The 22791-nt window shown below is 37.9% G+C and overlaps 1 protein-coding gene and 1 pseudogene across 4 annotated transcripts in view; one reads left to right on the top strand and one right to left on the bottom strand.

The window, feature by feature from the left end:
* The window catches only part of RAD51B (RAD51 paralog B), a 586701-nt gene that overhangs the window by 363271 nt on the left and 200639 nt on the right, over window positions 1-22791 (bottom strand). The window lies entirely within an intron of this gene.
* On the top strand, window positions 20739-21114 carry LOC136335163 (ubiquitin-ribosomal protein eL40 fusion protein-like; annotated as a pseudogene).

Raw genomic sequence — 22791 nt, forward strand, 5'->3', positions numbered from 1 at the left:
GCTTGTTTGGAGTTAGTGAACCTTTGACAAATTTTAGAAAAGTTCAAAACATAAGCCAAAACAGGCCCTTTATACGGAAAAGCCACTGGAAATGGTGATTCTCAGGGACTCAGCAGGGATGGATGTTCAGTGTTAGCCAGGTTCATAGGGACACAGATATGGACTCACCTGCTGGCTCTGTTGCAGAAGGCCCTAGCAAAGAACAATGGACTTCTATTGGGGTCAAAACTGCCCCTCCAACTCTTGTCCCGACACAGACAATTCAGTTCCTCCTCATATGTCCCTGGCACCTTTCAAGCTGCTGCCCCAGTGCTGGAGCTCAGAGGGACTGAGTTCAAGTAAGGAGGGATAGCCCTCCATCTCACTCAGCCACCATCCGCACTGCTTTTCACGGCCAGAGGTTATGGAGACTTCTCTTCCTGGCACTGGAACTCTGGACTGGGCAGCCTGGTTTGGTAGGTATGGGACTGCCCCCCTGGGGGAAACTCCACAGCCAAGATACCCCTCCGGATTTTTAACCAACACACATGGGCGTGCGCCCAGCCCTTTGTGCACCTTCTGTTCGGCTAGACTTCAGGTGGGCCTGAAAGATGACTGTTCTGTAGTTCAGCTGTAATTCTGATGGGGTTGTGGGAGGATGCAAGTACGACATTTACCTAGTCCGCCATCTTAACCAGAAGCCTTTCTTTTAATCTTATTTTAAAAGTGAAGGCACTGAACGCCAGAGTATTTATGAAACTTTTCCAATGATTCATGGTAGTAAGATGCTCTAGTATACATGTTTTATGACCTGCCTACCTACATGCTTCTAGAGATGTTATTTCACCCTGTTAAGGCGTAGCAACCATGATTGATGCCATGTGATTCAACCCCCACATCCCCACCAAGTGGATGAAAGATACCAAACGACCTAAGGATCCACAATCTATGGATGGGTCAGTGCCCCGTTACTAAAAGCTGATCTGGACCCATCAGGTCCTCCCCTTCAACTATGCTAGCCAGTTGTGGGTTATCCTTCACAGTCAAACTTTTCCGCCCTGGCCGGTTGGCTCAGCGGTAGAGCATCGGCCTAGCGTGCGGAGGACCCGGGTTCGATACCCGGCCAGGGCACATAGGAGAAGCACCCATTTGCTTCTCCACCCCTCCACCGCGCCTTCCTCTCTGTCTCTCTCTTCCCCTCCCGCAACCAGGGCTCCATTGGAGCAAAGATGGCCCGGGCGCTGGGGATGGCTCTGTGGCCTCTGCCCCAGGCACTAGAGTGGCTCTGGTCGCAACATGGCGACACCCAGGAGGGTCGCAACATGGCGACGCCCAGGATGGGCAGAGCATCGCCCCCTGGTGGGCAGAGCGTCGCCCCCTGGTGGGCGTGCCAGGTGGATCCCGGTCAGGCGCATGCGGGAGTCTGTCTGACTGTCTCTCCCTGTTTCCAGCTTCAGAAAAATGCAAAAAAAACAAAACAAAAACTTTTCCTTTAAAACGTTAAGTGTTAGGAAAAAAACCAGAAAGTCAAAAAGTTCTAAATGGTCAGAATCTTGAGAACAAGTAGCAAAGTGTTAAGTTATATTTTTCAGCCCTCTGCCACATGTAGTTTTGCAAATGCAGCCTTTCTTATTCAAGACACAATGTTTGGGTTAGGGGTGCAGATCCTCCACACAGTCAACACCCATAAATAACACTGACTCTCCCCCCAACTTGCTACTAATAGCCCACTGCTGACAAGAAGCCTTACCAGTAACATAGTCGATTAACGCATTTTGTTATGTTATATGTATTATATACAGCATTTTTTACAATAAGGTAAGCTAGAGAAAAGAAACTGTTAAGAAATCATGAGGAAGAGAAAATACATACACAATATTTGTTGAAAATCATCTGCATGTAAGTAAACTTGTGCGGTTCAAAGCCATGTTGTGCTAAGGTCAATAGTATAGCCTAACTGGAAGTGTTATAGTTAAGAAACAATACGATAACTTTTCCCACAAACTCACTTGACTGCTTTATTAAATCTCAATATTTATGACTCCAAAGGAAACAGGAAAAAGAGCCACTATTTGTTTAAAATGTGCCTGCTTGCAATTGGTTAACTTTAAAGCATTTGTATAGTATTGACACAGCCCCTTATTGTACTAGTAGGAGCCAAAGTCAACTATAGAAATGCATAAAAATATATTTTTTTCTCTTTAATTATTACCAATTAATAAATTCATTTATTCAATAAGTATATATATATTTTTGAGCACTGTGATCTCAGAATTGTGCTGGGTGCTAGGGATATAGTGATGAACAAAAGAGAGTTGTTTCTTGCCTTCATGGTATTTACATTGTAGCAGGAAAAACAGACATCAAACAAATAAATGTACAAATAATTACTTATTAGAGAAGCAAAAACTTCCATAAAAGGGACATAAGATATCTACCAGAAAGACCAGAGGATAAGGAATTCGCATAAAAAAGTCAATCTTACAGATAAATCTCACTCATTGTAGATAGAAAATTCTAAATAAAATATCAGCAAATGAAGCCAGCAGCACTTCAAAAGAATAATCACCATGACCAAATGGGGCTCATACTAGAAATGATGCAAGGGTAGTTCAATAGTAAGAAATCTGTTAACATAACTTACCATATTAGAACACTGAAAGAGAAAAATGGCATTATCACCTCTATACATAATGAAAAGCACCTGTGGTGGCACAATGGATAAAGCGTTGATCTAGAATGCTGAGGTTGCCAGTTCAAAACCCCTGGCTTGCCTGGTCAAGGCACATATGGGAGTTGATGCTTCCTGCTCCTCCCCCTTCTCTCTCTCTCTTTCTCTGTCTCCCCCTAAAATGAATAAAAACTAAAAATGAAATTCAGCATTCTTGATTAACATTCTTAATTACATAAACATATTTTCATTGACTGCTAACTACATTCTAGACACTTTTTTTGTGACAGAGACAGAGAGACAGAGAGAGGGACAGATATGGACAGACAGACAGGAAGGGAGAGAGATGAAAAGCATCAGTTCTTCGTTGTAGCTCCTTAGTTGTTCATTGATTGCTTTCTCATATGTGCCTTGACCGGGGAGAAGGGGAGGGTTCAACAGAAGGAGTGACCCCTTGCTCAAGCCAGCAACTTTGGGTGCAAGCCAGAGACCTTTGAGCTCAATCCAGCAACCATGGGGTCTACGATCCCATGCTTAAGCCAGCGACCCTGCACTCAAGCTGGTGACCTCGGGGTTTCAAACCTGGGTTCTCCACATCCCAGTTGGATGCTCTATCCACTGCCCCACCACCTAGTTAGGCTAAACATTTCTTTTGCTGCATGACTTTAGCTTCATTTTCACCAGCTTTATAATTGTATCTTTAGATGCTTTTTAATTTAAATAATTTTTTATTTTTCAATTAAAGTTGACATACAATATTATATTAGTTTCAGATGTACAACCCGGTGATCAGACATCATATAACTTAGTGATCACCTTAATAAATCTAGAACCCATCTGACACCATATGTAGTTATTTAAATATTACTGCCTACATTCTCTATGCTGTACTTTACTGTAGTACATGATTATTCTGTAAAAACCAATTTGTACTTCTTAATCCTTCCACCTTTTACATGCAACCATCAAAATGTTCTATCTATGAGTCTGTTTCTGCTCTGATTATTTCTTTTTTAGATTCCACATATAAGTAAAATCAGTCACACTTTTCTAAGCATTTTATGAGTTCTAACTGCTCTAATACTTTCAAAAGACTTATGAGGCAATAATATTATGGTCTGATCATACAAAGCCTATATAGGTCTTGCTAAAGATTTTGGGTGGCACCCTAAGAACAATGGGAAATCTCTAAAAGAGTTCAACAGAAACATGATGTGATCAGATCTGTATTTTGAAAAGATCACGCTGCCTATATGAGGGTATAAGAGCAGAGACAGGTCAGCCAATTAGGAAGCTATTGGAGTAGTCTCAGTGATTAACAAAAATATTAGAGCTGCCAAGTTAAGAAATTGGACAAGTATTGAGAAATTAAACTTGGGGAGAGCTGGAAAGAGTCACTGCATGGAAAAAGAATATATGTAAAGCTAAGGTGACCAATAGTCCTCCTGTAGGGAGGACAGTCCTTCTTTTGTAAGTTCCGTCCTCTCTCGAAAAGTGCCCTCCTACACGTCCTCCTTTTTGATATTGAAAGACTAATCTGTAAATGTCCATAATCAATCAATGCAGAGTTGATCTATTGCGTGTGATGTGACGTATTTATATTTGACATGATGATTCATCCAGGATCAGTACATTGTGGCGAGACACGATTATGAGACGCATGCACTCTGTACGGGAGGCCTTGAGAGAGCACACGATATACCAAATACGTATAACTTTATTTACAAGTATTTTCCAGAAATTCGAGTTTTAAAGTGGAAATCTTACCTCAAACCATATCTATTAATAATGCATTTTGATTAAATAGTTCCATAAAACAGACATTTTTGAATTAGAAAATGATAAATACACCTGAATATCACTCCAAATTAGTGGTTTTGTTTGATATTTAGTTTTACTAAATGAATAATTTTCTCTTATAATTATTATTAAAAATTAATAGGCATATAAGCATAATTACAATATAAAATATTACAAATGTTTTATTATGCATTTATCATATCAGAGTGTATTATTGTTGCAATAAATAAAATGTCTCTTTTATTTACGATTTTGATTTCTTCAATTTATTTTTGTCCTCCTTTTCATTGTAAAAAAGTTGGCCACTTTAGTAAAGAGATATTTACAGATGAATTGGGGGGGACGATTATAACCAAAAAGACCAATTTGGAAATTATTGCAAGAGAGAAGTGAAACAAGGTAGTGAAAATCTGAAATAAGATGATGGCAGAAGAAATGGAAAGAAAGGCAGAGCTGTAAGAGATTCCGCATCAGGAGAAGATCCACAGCTCAGTCAACACCTGCACCCCGGTTACGGACAGGCTGGTTGCCTTCACGCACTGTGAGCTTCTTTGTGCCCAAGCATGTCTTATATTTCTTTTTATTGCAGCAATCAACACAAATCAGGTACACGGTAGTCTCACAACTCACATAAATGAAAGAAAGGATTGACAAGAGAATGACAGTGACAGAGATGTGGTTTTCAAAAAATTTAATGTATTACTTTTAGAGAGAAAGGAAAAGAAGTGAGAGAGAAAGAGAAACATCATTTTATTTTTTCACTTATTTATCCATTCTTATATGTGCTCTGCCTGGGTATTGAACCCGTGACTTTGGCATAATAGGATAATGCTCTAACCAACTGAGCTCCCTGGCCAGGGCCAGAGATTGTTTTTGGAATTACATTCAGAGTGTATGGCTCTTCTTTTTTTTTGGGGGGGGGGCGGGGGGAGTGGAGGGTTCTTTTAAATATTCTGTTTGGGAACTATCACAGATTTGAAGAGACTAAGACAAATGGCAACTAAAAGCAGTATGGGATCCTGGATTGTGTCCTGAAGCAGAAAGAGCGTATTAGGCGGGCAATCCTAGAGAAATTTAAATAATGTCTATGGATTAACAAATAGGATTTTATTGGTGTTAACTTCCTCATTTTGATAACTGTACCATGCTTAAGTCAGATGTGACATTAGGGGAAGCTGGGCGAAGGATAGAACTCGATGTTATCTTTATAACTTTTGTGTAAGTCTCTCAATAATTTCAAAATAAAAAGTTAAAAAATAAGTAAGTATGCTCACGGATGGCAAATCTTTATCTTTTTAAGCTCAAAACTGGTTTTCAAAACAAACAAAAAAAGAAAAATTAGTGCAGAACAAAGGCTGGTGAAAAGGTCAATAATCTGTGTGGGTAATGGATTTCTTTGCGGGGGAGGGGTTGATTTAAAAAACCTGGTGTGACTTTAAGTAAATATGAGACTGTTTTCTTTTACAGTTCATAAACGGCTTCTAAAGGCAATTCAAAAGGACGAGTTCTAAAAATATTTTTTGCAGTGACAGCATCGTTGGATTAGTGTAAAGAGTGGCTATGTTGAAGAATAGCACTCATTTAAACAGTGTACCTTAAGGTATATTTATTTTAAAAAATCACTCTTCATTACCTTATGGTCACACCTCAGCGTGTTAAAGCAGTTTCTGTGCACTCAGTAAGTAAACGAAAAGTTAATTGAATGCAATAATTTATCATGTTTCCTGCTTTCTGATGCAAGAGTCTGGGTGACTTTTTAATCTCTTCTGTTATGGAAGACTTTCTCATTTTGCCTTTTTGACAGTGTGAGCAAACTTACTACTCTTTACCATAAATTTGCTATTCTTTGGGGAGAAAAGGAAAATACAAAGAAAAACAGAGGGACAGAAAGAGAGCTGCCTACAGGCAATGTGACACTCACAAACCTCTGTTGGTCTAACAGTGTAGTCTGTCTAGATCAATACTAAGCATCCACTGGACATATTCACCAATCTGTTGATCATCAGAGCTGCAATATTTTATTGAGAATGCTTAACCCAGATCTTATCCATCAGTCAGTAAGCTCCGCTATCCATTCACTGGAATTTGTGTTGGAAGGACTTTGAGCCACATAAAGTAAAAGAAAGTAGAAGAAAATATATAATATTATATAAATATTTATAAACAATTACCCAAATAGGCACTATGCCCAAGTCTATAACAAAACAGAAGCATTTTATTTCTTTATTTCCCTAATGAAGCAACATGGTATATAATACAGATCTACATCTTAGAATCAATGTCCTAATTTCTCTTCCTTTTTGCCACTTAATTTGCCTATATTTTGCCTGTCTTGCTTATAAAACAGATGTAATAACATTGTTACCTTCCAGGGGGCTTATGTAAATTAATGAATATGGCTGTAAAACATTTTGCTCACATGAAGTGTTACATAAATACTTACTAATTCCTTGAATGTGCTCATTATATTGCCCACTTTGAACCTTAATATTTGCTTATAACTCTATACTTCAGATTTCCCCAAGGAAGAAACTCCAACTTTACTTGCCTGTGGCTTTATAGACACTTCTTTATATAAGCCAAGTCCAATTCAACAGAACCAGAAACAAACACAACTAACCAAAACCAAGCAGTATTCACAAATGCTCGAAGCTGGTGAATGCACAAAATGTGCCTCAGTAATACTTGATCACATTCACTCAGCAATTCCAGTTAGGGACTGTGACAGCAATGTAATGACTTACAGAGTTAGTTATAAAAACTTAAAGGCTCATATTATAATCTCATGACTCTCAAATCCTCTGCTTAAAAGGAAGACCGTATTTTCTCACTATTCAATGGGCAGAATCCTATGAAAACTAAAAGGAAATCTTATATCTGAACAAGAGTTGAATAATTTAGCCTCTGTTGCTCTAGTTTTATATATTTTCTTGGTGGATCACTTTAAATCACTGTTCTTGATACTCATGCTTTACTTAGCAGGTCTGAAACAATCACCCATTTGACAACACAGTGTCAGATTAAAAATTACTAAAATGATTAAAAGAGATAGTACAGTATCTGTTATGCACATTGTCTGTTATGTACTAAGCACACAATACCTAGTCCTTGTTAAAATGATATATAATTAATAATAATTAACTGACATATTAATTGATGTCCAATAAAAATGACGTTGTGGAAGATGTAGGGAAGTAAGACCATTTCTACCTGTGCATTAATCCCATGACAATGAAATACAGTTAATAAATATTTAGCTCATATTTTGATAAGAAACTCATTACAATGAGAGTAACAAGACTACAAAAACAAATACTCTTGTTATAACAATTTTAATTTTAATCTATTATAAAATATGTATAACACAAAACCCACCATATATAACTGCATAAATTTAATGACAAAATGCTATGTACAGTCCTCATAAGCTTCAACTGAAAGAACGCCTATCACACTAAGAAGGTCTATAAGAAAAATAACTTGTCATTCAATTGCATTACACTAAGATTGCATAACTGAAAGATTAACATTGTGGCAAGTTGGTATGCAATCTATATAAATGGGTCAATATTAAACAAATGGTTGTCCATATTGTAACAGAAAATAATACAACTCCACCTATGAGAGTCTAATATAAAACTCTCTCTCTCTCTCTCTCTATATATATATATATATATATATATAAAATTTGGTGCAAAGTGTGTTGTTCAATGAGTCTGGCAGCTCTACCACGACTCAGGATTGGATGGCAGTCACTAAAAATGATTACATGTATTTATGATAAAATAGTAAAATGAGCATGGGTCCACAACCCCTAGGGCATCAGTGAGTTCACACGGGAGGAAAAAATATATATACATGTGCTGAATGTGAGAAAAATCTCACCAAAAAATTAAGACTTCTTTATACCAAAAAAATACTTCCAGAGAAACTCTATGTACTGAATATTGGCGAGGCTTCAGACAGAAGTCAGAGCTGATTACTAATGAAGACTCATACTACAGAGACGTCTCGCAGATATAGTATCTGTAGGAAATCCTCTGCTAGGAAATCACCTCTTCAACTGCACTATTTAATTCACACAGGAGAAACTCAAACCCACAGAGGAACTAATTGTGAGGAGGCCTTCACCAGCAGGTCAAACGTGAAGAAGCCTCAGCATGTTCATACTTACATCCTATTGACACAGTGATTGTGCAAAGGGCTCCCACCAGTCACCCTGATAGCCAGACATCAGTTCTGGTGTGCATCAGAGCAGTCACACACCAGAGGAAAACCATTTAGTTTTTTAAAGTGATAAAACTTCTAATAGGAATCAGATCTAATTGTAAAGCGGGGGCTCCATACTGCAGAAATCCATATGAATGTATTATATGCAAGGAGCCTTCAACAGAGTGAGAACTCATTCCCAAGAAAAATCTAACAATGCCCACTAAAGGAATTTGACCCTACTTGCACCAGTCTCCGGAGTATGACACCTTTCTGTTGACAGTTCAAAAAGTTAGGAAGAGTCTTCCTATAGAACAGTGATTTTCAGCTATTTTCATCTCATGGAACATATGAACTACTAAAATTCTGTGGCACACCAAAATTATATATTTTTTTGCGATCTGATAAAAAAATAGGTATAATGTTGATTCATCCACATCAGACGGCTATTGTTGTGTTGGCTGTTTTCATTTTTTTTATTTGACAATCTAAGGGAAAAGAGGTCAGTGCCCCTGACTAAATAGTAAGGGATTGCATGTTTTAAAATTTCTAGCAGCACACTGGATGAAAAATTGCTGCTGTGTAAGGTAATAAAATATGCATTTCTTTAAGTATTATTGAGGTTATTATTATTGGCAAGTTGTACTTCTTCATCTATGAACTACTTGTTCAAAACTCTTACCTATTTTTCTTATGGGTTTTCTTTAATTGATTTGTACAATTCTTACTATGGATATCAGCCACTCATTTGTTATGCATTGCCAAATTTTACTTCAGCTTCCATTATAGAATCATTTACAATAGGTACGGTATTGATTAATCTAAGCTACAAATAATACTATTCCTCCAAGAAAGCTAAAAATAATACTATTTTTAGCTACAAATAATACTATTAATCTAAGCTACAAATAATACTATTTCCCCAAGAAAGCTAAAAAGTAGCTAATGCAAATTCTGGTGAGAATTAATAAAATCTGTAAATCAATGGAATATATTTTAAACCTCAGTATGCTATTCTACCCAAGAGGCTCTATAAAAGATTTTCAGGGCAAAAATTAGACATCATTGGTCAAAATCTCATGTCAGTGCAAAGACCTTTAGGACGGCCAATCTTAAAAGCAAATCTTTGCAATTGAAGAAAAATATTGCCTAATTAATTATATAAGGTAAATAGTCTCTCCATGTAGCCAGTTTATTGAGTAAGTAAAGAAAAAAGCGATGATGGCATGCCCACTAAACATGCACTGTATTCTTAATGCCGTTTTATTGACGTCTCACTTCCTGAGTGTTAACTGCACTGGCTTCCCAAGCGTCTGGCAGGTATCGCCCGGGATAACCACGGAGGACCCTCTCCTGGAGCTGCGCGCCCGGGGAGCTGCCACCCGTTTCCCCTCTGAACAGAGCTCAGCAGAACCAGCTGGGACACAGCTGCAGCCCAGCTGTCAGCTTTGATTTTTCTGTGGCCGCACTAAAAACAGTCACTCCAGCTTGATCACATGATAATTAAATCTGAATTACTACGGCAAAGAGTTGAAACGTTAAAATTTCTAATTTGCCAAGAACACAGAAAGACTATCTGCATAAAGAATTGTTTGTGGCTAGGTCATCATATACCCTTATGCACATTTTGTCACCTCATTTAAGGTCAGGAAGACAAAAGGGGCTGATTACAGTTTGGGAAGGGGATAAATATATTATGTTGTCCAAATAAAGAAGAGAAATATATTACTAAGGCCTATTATTGACATAAATGTCATTAAGAGCAAGTAATCATCATATCAACACTCAGAAAAACACTTTCCTCACCACAACTCACCAGACCATAAGATCTCCAACAGCAGGGAACACAGCGTAGCAGTTTTTCTGACATCAGTCCTTCCATAGTGACTAGCATATTAACAGGTACTCAATAAATGTTTTCTGAAGGAAAGAGAAGGCTGGAGCAGAATACACAAGTAAGTTATACAATAGTCAAGTCTCTAACTAGATGACAATAGGACAAGTCTGCTGATACAATTCTTCTATGTGATGCAGGAGAAATAAGAAGTAGAATGTCCTAATTTCCATAGATTCTAGCCCTTCTAGCCATGACTCTCTCAGAATGAGTGCTTAAGAACTGCCTGATTGTACAGAGGAATATTTTTGGTCTCTACTCTGGATCTTAACCAGCAGGGAAAGGAAAAAGGCACTCAGAGGAGTTAACCAGAATCACTTCCAGAAGTGAGGAGCAAATGTTTTCACCAACAAAATCACTGTTAAATTCACAGCTTACTTTCCGTAGTAAGGTGACCAATCGTCGGAGGACAGTCCTTCTTTTGTAAGTTCCATCCTCCTTCGAAAAGTGTCCTCCTACATGTCCTCCTTTTTGATATTGGAAGACTAATCTGTAAATGTCCGTGTTCAATTGATGCAGAGTCGATCCATTGCGTGTGATGTGATGTATTTGTATATAATGAGTACTTTTTTCTTACAATTATTATTAAAAATTAATAGGCATGTAAGCATAATTACAATATAAAATATTACAAATGTTTTCATTATGCATTTACCATATTATAGTATATTACTGTTGCAATGAATAAAATGTTTCTTTTATTTACAAGATTGTTTTCTTCATTTTATTTTTGCCCTCCTTTTCATTGTAAAAAAGTTGGTCACCTTATCAATAGTGATATCTATGAATGGCATTTTAAAGATGGAGAACCTCGCTGGTCCCTCTGCCCTGGTGCCTGCCCCATTTACTCTGTGGAGTATAGGAGTTGTAGTGTGATCAAAGAGAAGTCATTAGTTTATTCATATACAGTAGGTCCTCGAATAACACTTAGTTCATTGTCTGCTGGATACCAGGGTTCTGGTGCTCCAGGAGCAGCGATCCTATCTACACTGTGATAAGCTAGGTAGGCAGGGAGGGAGAACGGTAGATGGCCACATGATGAATCATGTGATTCCTTAATTTCAACCAAGGAAGTGGATGTATTTCGAATCAGAAGAAATAAAGGAGGTACTAAAGGGATAGCCAGCAAGATCTCAAAGGAAGGCAGTTGAGGTTGGGCCTCAGCGAAGTATGGAAAACTGCTGTTAAAAAGGGTCAAAAATGTAAATGTTCAATGTAAGCAGGGGCTCCAGAGTGCAACGTTATACTCCTAACTTTGAATGCTAACTGAATTTCCTGTATGAGGTTATGCTGTGGATAGCTTATGTTTCAATAGTAAAATCCCAAAAGGCTTTTGAGAAAATTCCTTTAAAAGCATCTCCATGTGTAACGCGGCACCTGCCGCTGGAGGGCCCAGCAGAGATCCTACTATGAGCCACCATCTGGCAAGGAGGGTTGGAAAGACAGCGAAATGAAGCCTTTCGGCACTAGCAGGCTTTAAAGTAAGATATAAGAACAAATGCCCAAACTATGAGCAATGAGGTCTTGGGGGGGGGGGGCAGGGAGGAGCATCACACAGGTAACATAACCGGGGTGCCTGTTAAGTACAAAGTACACTCACAAATCAAGACTCAACAAAGTTGTCAATACTTAACACCACAGGTGCCCATCTACTTTAAGCCCGGTTTGAGATGCAACTGCTCCCCTCTTGCTAGTAGTCATTTCAGGAGACTCTGGTGGCACCTCTGGCCACCTTTGGTATTTGGGCAGGAACAAAGAGGTTCTGGGTAAAGGAAGTGGTTTGGTGAACATTACTGGATTCGCCGTTTAACCAAAACCAAAGTATGTACTTTAGAATGGCATTGTTGTGGGATTGTGGTATATTTACTTCTCAGAAAAGAAAGAACTGCCGCACATTTGAGATGAGAAGGGAAGTCTTGAAAGCAGACACCTACTTGCCAAGAGCAAATAATAATTTAAGATGGATGAACTGCGGAGGCGTGCAACAGCACGAGCCTGGGAGCGCTTTTGTGTATGTAAATGTGCTCGCCTCCTAAGCCACCGATATCCTGTTTCTGAAAACCTATTCCTAGCCTCTATTCTCCTCTCGCAGAACCCAATCAGTGTCTGACAGCTCTTTCCCAAACAGCTGTCTTTCATTTAATTTCATTTAGTGTGCAAACCGTTTCATGTTGCATGCACAAGCACATTGTGAAGAATTCATTTTCTCTAGTTTCCTGGCGACGATAAAAGAATTTAATAATAAAAAAAAAGTTGAACTTTGGCCTGAAATGTTGCTGTCCTGCTGAAATGGTGAATTATACAAGTGGAAGTGATCCAAAGGTTATTTGGTCCACCCCCTACCATGCAAAAAGAGCCTAAATGGATCCTTTCATGTAATTATCTTACTTGTCCTTTTAAAATCTCGTAAGAAAAATTCTACATTCTCACTAAATAAATTTGGTCCAGACCTTGATAATTTGAAAAACAAACTTCTCTGGGGATAAATGCAGGGGTGGGGGGGAGGATGCAGAACTCACAAACTGGAACAAGTCAGAAGACAGAATTAAAGAACAAATACAACCCTAGAATGCATATACAAGAGAATATCGGGAAAAACGTTTGTAAAGGAAGCTGTATTCTTGAAGGAGAGAGAAACGCACAGTTTAGAACAGGGGCTTTAGAATTTCAAAGCCATGGATTCAAATTCTACCAGTGCTAGTCTAAGATATACTCCTCTTATCTCCAAAATGAGTATTAATATTTATTGAGCTCTTACTATATTTCAGGCATTATTCTAAGTGCTTTACATGTATTAACTTAGGGAAATGCTTGTATCACAGAGTTGTATAGATCAAATAAAACAATGTCTTAAAGTGCTTAGCACACTTCCTATGTTTAATAAATGGTAAAATTATTATTCCTACTTTTGCTCATGATAACCTAAATTGACCATAAATAAGAATTTGGCACCCAAAGACATATAAAATAAAATAAAATTAAAATAAAATAAAATAAAGTAAAATAAAATAAAACTGTCTTGACCTGTGGTGGCGCAGTGAATAGAATTTCAACATGGAACACTAAGGTCACCAGTTTGAAGCCCTGGGCTTGCCCGGTCAAGGCACATACGACAATGTGAACAACTAAAGCAGAGGTCAGGAAACTTTTTGGCTGAGAGCCATGAATGCCATATATTTTAAAATGTAATTCCATGAGAACCATACAACGACCCATGTACGTTACACATTATCCAATAAAAATTTGGTGTTGTCCCGGAGGACAGCTGTGATTGGCTCCAGCCACCCGCAACCATGAACATGAGCGGTAGGTAATGAATGGATTGTAATACATGAGAATATTTTATATTTTTAACGTTATTATTTTTTTATTAAAGATTTGTCTGCGAGCCAGATGCAGCCATCAAAAGAGCCATATCTGGCTCGTGAGCCATAGGTTCCCAACCCCTGAACTAAAGTTAAGAAACTATGAGTTGATACTTCTTGTTCTCCCTGCCTCTCTCTCTCTCCTTTCTCTGTAAAATCAATAAATAAAATATTTTAAAAAAAAATTAACAAGACATGCCACTCTGTTCCCCCACACACACCTCCCTTTCATCCAGTGTAGAAAACAGCCTTGAGATAAACATGAGAAAGGAAGGAAATTCAGTTTTGTCCTTTCACCTAAGCGATAATGGTCAGAAGAGAGAATCATGGAGTAGTGTGAATGCCTCCCAGTTTCTTTAGCACAGTTCAGAGTGTTCTCATCCTCCACTTATTTTCAGCCCGCCCCTCATGTTCGCTGTTCCATCCTCTCAGTTTCCAACCTATCAGGGGATCTCAAATGCTGAGGGCACCTCAAAGCACAGGCCCGCTCTCCCTCCGCGCAGCCTTGCCCCATCGTACACTGTCGCCTTTCGCAGAAGACACCGCAAACTTCATTTCCTGTTTCTCAGTCGCTCCTGAACAGAACAGACCTTGGGAACGGCAGCTGCCTAGTTATAAACTTCAGCAGGAATTAGGCTTTCCAGGCTCTAATACTTAAGTCTCAGCATCTCTCCGGGTAATAAAACCAGACTTCGATGGACAGTTCAAGCACAACTTACACTTAAGGGTAACTATGAAGCCACTTGTCCAAAGATTTTTCCCCAATTTGAAGGAGAAATGTTTAGTGTAAAATAATGAAGAATGATTTGCTTCAGGTTGAATATATCCAACATCTACCTCATATGATATTAGGGAAAAATGAAAGAGAAAACTGAATTACCCGTTCAAAGTAAATCAATTTAAAATTTTTTAAAGAACAATTTTCCTGATGGTGAAAAACAGAAACTCTGGAATGAGTTATCTAAGAGGTTTTTTAAAATTAAGACTGTTCATTTCCTAAGATGGTTTTAGCTAAAGCATTTTGTTAGGGAGAAGAAGGTGAATGCTATCTCAAGATTCCATTTAATTCCCAGACGGGATAATAATTAAAATATGTTTCTAGCATAAAAACTTCTGTTTTAGAATCTCAGGTGAACAAAGAGTCACCTTACAAGTTGAATAATCTATTCTCACTTAAGTAAGATGGAGCACTTATTAATCTAGGTTCAAAACTGCTTTGAAGATGTGGCACACATACACTATGGAATACTACTCAGCCATAAGAAATGAAGACATCGGATCACTTACAACAAAATGGTAGGATCTTGATAACATTATACGGAGTGAAATAAGTAAATCAGAAAAAAACAACTGCAGGATTCCACACATTGGTGGGACATAAAAACGAGACTAAGAGACACGGACAAGAGTGTGGTGGTTATGGGGGGCAGGGGGAGGGAGAGGGAGAGGGGGGGCACAAAGAAAACTAGATAGAAGGTGACGGAAGACAATCTGACTTTGGGTGATGGGTATGCAACATAATTGAATGACAAGATAACCTGGACATGTTTTCTTTGAATATATGTACCCTGATTTATTGATGTCACTCCATTAAATAAAAATTTATTTATTAATAAAAAAACTGCTTTGAAAAATAGAAAATATATATTTTTTAAATATGCCAACCTCCAAGGGGGCCACGGAAAGCAACAACATTAGGGTCAGTCAGGGGAACAGGGTTGGTAACTTTGGAGGTTGCTATCACTTGAATTGGGCAGAAGGACTAAGAGGCAAAGAGGAAAAGTTGCTGGTGAACAGGACCAATGCATACAAGAGTTGATTAAAATGAACACTGCAGACGTGGGTGGAAACAAGCTGATTTGGAGAATCCTCTCCATGTACGTCAATGACTTGGCAGGCAATGGCTCCAGGGATACTCGGCAGTCAATTTGACAAGAAACTAAAACATAATCTCCTTTAAAAAGGAAAACCAGAAGTGAAACTGGTGATGCCAGTGCCTCGTGTTATCAACTACGGCCGCCCACCGCTTCCTGTCCAGCACAGGCTGCCATCACTAGCAAGAAAGCCTGGGCCAGATACCACATTCAGAACCATGTCTCCCTGCTGTCTACACTCCAAGCCCCAAATCACTAGTTTCTTCATCCAATCACCCTGGATAAGAAGGAATTTTGTCTAGCAACGCAGCAGAAGATCCCCAGGCACACCCTGGGAAAATGCAGTGGGAATATCAATAGAAAAGAACTGTCCCCCAGCAAAAGATTTTTATCTTCTCTTCCTACCAAGCTCCTTATTTCTCTCAGAAAATTTTGCTTCCTGTTATATAATGCTCTGGGTAGGGCACTCACACTTCTTACCAGCACCGTGCCAGGACATCCAAGAAATAAAACCTACTTCAAGTTCATGTTTACAAATAAAAAGAGACATGTATGAATTGATACCATGACTGGGCTCACAGCCACATTATAAATGTCTTCTTCAACCTGCCTGCATTTTATCAAGCCATGAATCATTTTTACATTGCCCCACCACCACCACCACTGCCCAAAGACTCTGTGGTCTGGCCAGGGAACATTTCAAATGTGTGACTATCAAGTGCCATGGTCACACACACACACAAAAGCAGTTTCTAAATCAAATTCACACTCTTGAAAATAAACACGTTTCCATGTGATGTAATCATAACAATATGCCACTCCACTCTTGGTTTGAAAATTAATATAACCTTAAGGTTTTTAAGAAAGGGATCAAGAAAACATAAACAGAACGACATCATTTAATTCTGTAGTGGTGTTGCCTGTATGTAATAAGGTTAGTGGTGTAAAGTAGGCCAGTAGACAAACAGAGAAAAATAAAAAAGATTAAAGGTCCTCAAGAATAAGTCTAGATCCCATTGGACTCAAACTGAAATAACTCAAAACACACACAATTCATTTGAATCCAAACCTCCAAAACCAAAGTAATAGACTTTAAAAAAACACACATAACAGTTTTATTGAGAAATGATTCACATACCATAAAATTCACTCTCTCAAAGTATGCCATTTGGTATTTTTTAGTATATTCACAGAGCTGTGCAACCACCATCAATACCTTCGTCCAGGACGTTTTCATTGCCCCCAAAAGAAAGTCATTAGTAGTCACTCCCCATATTTCCCTCGATGTAGATCCTGGCAACCACTAATCTATTTACGGTCTCCATGAATTTGTTTATTCTGGACACTTCATACAAACAGAATCATACAATATAAAGCTGTTTGTGACTACATTTAACATAATGTTCAACCATGTTGCAGCATGTATCAATACTTTATTCCTTTTCATTGCCAAATACTATGCCATTGTATGAATATACCACCTCATTTGTTTATGCATTCTTCAGTTGATAGACACTTAGGTTGTACCCACTTTGGGACTATTATGAATAATGTTGCCATAAATATTAGAGGTTGGAAGTTTTTGTCTGGAAATGCTTCCAATTCTTGTAGGTAAATATCTAGGTGTAGAATTGCTATGTCGTATGCTAACTCATTTTGAGAAATGCCAAACAGTTTTCTAAAGTGCCTACATCACTTTCCATTCCCACTAGTAATGTATGAGAATTTCAATGTTCCCGTACTTCACCAACACCTATTACAGTCTATTTTTTTGTTATAGCCATCCTAGTGGTGCAAAGTGATGTCATGGTTCTGGTTTGTATTTCACCAATGACTGATTCTGTTCAGCATCTTTTCATGTTCAACATCTTTTCCATTGATCATTTGTATGTCTTCTTTAGACAAATGTCTATTCAAATATTTTATCTGGGTTTTTTTAAATTTTTTAGCGTGTAACTTTTTTTTTTTTTTACAGAGACAGAGAGTGAGTCAGAGAGAGGGATAGACAGGGACAGACAGACAGGAACGGAGAGAGATGAGAAGCATCAATCATTAGTTTTTCATTGCGCGTTGCAACACCTTAGTTGTTCATTGATTGCTTTCTCATATGTGCCTTGACCTTGGGCCTTCAGCAGACCGAGTAACCCTTTGCTGGAGGCAGCGACCTTGGGTCCAAGCTGGTGGGCTTTAGCTCAAACCAGATGAGCCCACGCCCAAGCTGGCAACCTCGGGGTCTCGAACCTGGGTCCTCCGCATCCCAGCCCGATGCTCTATCCACTGCGCCACTGCCTGGTCAGGCTATTTCATCTGTTTTTATTTGGGTTATTTATATTTTTATTACTGTGTTCTAAGAGTTATGTTTTGTGAATACTAGATCCTTATAAGATATAACATTTGCAATTATTTTCACTCATTCTGTGGGCTGTCTTTTCACTTTCTTGATGATATACTTTGAACTACAAAAGCTTTTAATTTTGATGAAATTTAATTTTTTTACTTTGGTTGCTTGTGCTTTTGGTGTTAAACCTAAGAAACCACTGCTTAATCCAAGATCATGAAGATTTACACCAATGTTTTCTTCTAAGAATTTTACAACTTACATTTAAGTGTCAAATCCATTGGGTATGTGGTGTGAAGTAACAGTTCAACTTGCCTCTTTTGCATGTGGCTGTCCAGTTGCCCCAGTATTATTTATTAAAGAGACTATTCTTTCCTCCACTTAATTGTCTTAGAAACCTTGTGAAAACTCAATTAACCATCAATAAAAGTTTAGCTCTAGACTCTCAATTCCAATCCATTGATCTGTATTTCTATCCTATACCAGCATCCACTAGCTGGATTACCATAGCTCTGTACAAAGTTTTGAAATTGCAAAGTGTGAGCCCTTCAACTCTGTACTTCTTGTTAAGGTTATCTTGGTTATTCTGGACTTCAATGAATTTTAGGGTCAGCTGTAGTTTTGATAGGGATTGTATTGAATCTATAGATCAATTTAGTGAATATTTTCATTTTAACTATATTGTCTTCTGATCATGAACATGAGAAATCTTCCGTTTATTTGCGCTTCTTTAATTTTTTCAACGTTTTATAGTTTTTGATGTACAAGTACTGCAAAATTTTTAGTTAAATTTATTTCTAAATATTGTATTATTTTTGACGCTCAATGCATTAGGTTTTAGTGTCTCTTGTAGCTTTCTCAAAGCACCAAGTTAAAAAGGAACAATTATATCCACAGTCAAGCATGTTTAGACCAATCCTGGGATGTTTATAAACACCTTTAATGAAGGATGAAATAGTACTGATTACCATGACGCAGTAGAATGGGCAGAATGCAGATTGAATGAAATCAGACAGGCTCAAACTAAAACTTGGTCACTTACAGGCTACAGAATACTGGAAAATGTTTTCCTTTTCTGGCCTCAGCTGTTCCATTCATAAAACTGAGGCAATATCTACCTTGTACAATTTTATATAAATTAGAAACAATATATGAAACATAGCTTCTTAAGGGGTTTGTTTTATTCACTATCATATCTTTAGCCCCCAAATCAATGCCTGGGCATAAAAAGTACTCAATAACACTTGCTAGATGAATTAATAAAATGTTTAACATCGTATCTAGCAAAATTAAGGGCTTGATAAATGACAACAATAGTTACCCCATCATCATTTTCATGAGATAATCAACATGAGCATAAATAACCTAGTGCTCCAAAGAAGTAACAAGTAAACCAAATTATAGTGATACCATAACCTGAAAAGTACAAATAAAGTTAGCCAGAGATAATGTAAATCTGATAAGAACAAATGAAAACTTTAACACCTCCAATGTGTCAGTTCCTTAATTTTTGCTTACTTGCTATTGTTTAATACGAGAAAGTCTAAAAAACATTGTTTCAGATATGGGGAAACATTTGAGGTTTGATAAAACAGGAAATAAAAAAAAAACTTTCCATGTCCATATTACACTACTTATAAATAAATACATTAACAGTGCTAAGAACGTACTCAAAAAATTTTTTTCAAATAGAATGGAATGTTCCTAAGGTTCTCATTTTCTGTAAAGTTCATTTTTTCAAAAAGAAAGAAAGATAAATGAAAAAGATAAAAGAAAAAGAAATCCACTAATACACCAGGCTAAAAACATCTAGTTTATGCATTCTCCCAGTTTCTCAAAACTTTACAGAAGCATCTATAAACACAGGAAAAAAGGACAAAAACTAATGCTGAAACCAAAATTCAAGTCCAGCTGCCATATGCAGCCTCTAAAAACGCCTTCTGATGTTTCAACAAGCTGCTTTTTCATTTCCTGCAGTTTTATCTTCTAACAAGATTACGAGAGTGCTACTGTTTTACATTTAAGACTGGCAAGAAGGCTGAGACACTCTCAACTTGGCACTCCTCATTACTAGTTGGTTTGAAAACCAATATTTTTCCACCTCTTTCATTCCCATTGCTGCAAATCAAAGAAAGATGATTCCAGAAACTGTCACAAATAGGATAAAGAAATAAAATCTTCAGAGGGCCAAATAAACAGAAGCTCTATAATCCTGTCCTTGACATTACTAAACCTCACTTCTATACTTCTAAAGCTACTTGTTTCATCCAACAGAAGTAGCTGCTCTCATTGATAGCCAAGATTTAAAAGACCTTTCTTGATACAATAAAAATAAAAGTTACCAATAATTTCAAATAATACTTTTAGGTTAAATGAAATATTTGGAGTCTGAAATTAAATTCCGAATGTTTTTATCCTGGTTATGCATTCTGTAATGATTTGAGTCTTCCTTTTATCTTTTTGGGTTCTTTTCTCTTTTTTACTTGTCTTTTTTGTTATCATTTTTAAAAATAATAAAACCAAATATTTTTTTCAACTTTTAAACAATGCATAGCTATCCTCTTTCTCTTCAACAAGGCGTAGAGCAGCCTCCCCATCAGACGTAGAGATGCAGGTCTTTGTGAAGACCCTGACTGGCGATAAGATTCCCCTTAAGGTAGAGCCCAGTGACACCACTGAGGATGTCAAAACTAAACTCCAGGACCAGGAGGGCATCCCGCCTGACCAACAGCATCTGACTTCTGCGGGCAAACAACTGGAGGCTGGCCGCACGCTTTCAGACTGCACTACCCAGACAGGGTCCGCCCTGCACTTGGTGCCTGGTCTGCGGGGTGGTATCATCAAGCCCTCCCTCTGCCGGCTCGTCCAGAAGTACAACTGTGACAAGATGGTCTGCTGCAAGTGTTACGCCCCCCTGCACTGTCAACTGTCACAACAAGTGTGGACACATCAACAACCTATGCCCCAAGAGGAAGTTTCAATAAAGCTCTTCCACTACCTCCTTGGGCCACAGGGAGGCCTTCTGCCTGAACCCCATGATCCTGGATCCTGATAAAGTTTCCCCTTCATTGATGGGAGCAATAAACAAACAAACACTGCATAGACATAGTTATACATATATAAGCTAACAAATAGTAAAAAATGAATGTAAAATTCTCCTGCTCTTACTCATGGACCCATATCCTTCCTCCCCAAAAGAAACCACTGTTAACTGTATCTTATTAACAATCTGAAACTTTCATGCATTGGCTAGTACAACCAATCATACATACACAAAAGAAAGTTCAATTCTATTACTGACAAATATAAACCATCTCCTTTATTACAACATAAAATGATGTATATATCTAAATTTTTTTAATTATCAGTGCATGCCTGCATAGTTATTAGAGAACCTAGGAGCTTGAAGCAACTTTGGAAAGTATTCACTAATCTCCTTGTTTTATAGTTCAGGAAACTGAAACTCAGTTCATTAGCTAACTCGTTCCAAGTTAACTACTAGAGCTATTCCTAACTCTCACTACTCTAGTATATATTTTCTTCCTTGCATGATTTTAAAGATACTATTACTATCTCCTAATGAACTTTAGAACATCTTTCTCAAATAAAAAAAAAATAATTTCCTGAAGTTTAGTTTAAATGGAAGAAGATACAAATTGTTAAAGTCTCTCCTACTGTTTCACTCCTCTCACTCCATGGGAGTCGGAGTGTTCATTTCGTTTCATCTAAAACAGCTCTTGTGCTCCCTGAGCAGACTCAACGGCTCTATGCACGATCCCGTAGTCTTACATAGACAAGTAAAAATTAAGTGTAAACCTTATGAATTCAGCTAACTCCTGTGCAAGTACAGTAAAATGATGGATTTTATTTTCTCAGTTGAGCTCCTAACAATTCAGAGAGCTAACAAACCCCCAACATGTACCTTCAGCAGTAAACAAATAAGAATATCTCATTAAGAAGCTCGCCAAAGTTCTTGGTTTCATCAGAAGTGAATGAAATCTATCATGGATTCCTTGTAACCCACTTACAGGAACCATGTGGGCCAATATTCACCCAATTGGTATGTGAGCGAGACATGATGTCAGCAGTCCAGAGATAGCCCTGTTCCCAAGCCACGGGGCTCACAGCAAAACTCTACCGTGATGAAAAGTACTTTATACCGAATGCTAGCGGAATAAGCCATGGAGTGGGTAGATTAGTTCACTGACTTTTAAGACACAGAATTGTTTTGGTCACACCATGTAAGCCAGGCCTATCTTCAAGGAGCTTTGTTTCTCAGTTTACCTGCTTTCTAAATTGATCACAAAAGGATTTATTGGTTTGGAGACCGGGAGGGGTTTCAGAGACTTTTGACAAACAAAGGCCTTGCTTAAAGAACCAAAAAACACCCTGTTCTTTTTGAGTTATTTTAATTAAAAACCTCAAGAACAAAACTAGAAGCAGTTGTTTGCCTTCCCTCATATCTTTGCAAGGTTCTATAGAAGCCAGAAGTCTCCCTTCTATTATCTCTTATGTAATCTTTTGCTGATTCCTTAAACCTTTCAAAATCACACAGCTTTAGAAACCGCCCCTTCAGCCTGACCTGGCACTAAATACTAAAACTTCTGTAGATTGTTAGCAGTAAAAATGCCAAATAAAAATCTCCCGGATATACTCTCTCA

This window comes from Saccopteryx bilineata, chromosome 4, assembly GCF_036850765.1.
Source record: "Saccopteryx bilineata isolate mSacBil1 chromosome 4, mSacBil1_pri_phased_curated, whole genome shotgun sequence".
NCBI classification, from domain to species: domain Eukaryota; kingdom Metazoa; phylum Chordata; class Mammalia; order Chiroptera; family Emballonuridae; genus Saccopteryx; species Saccopteryx bilineata.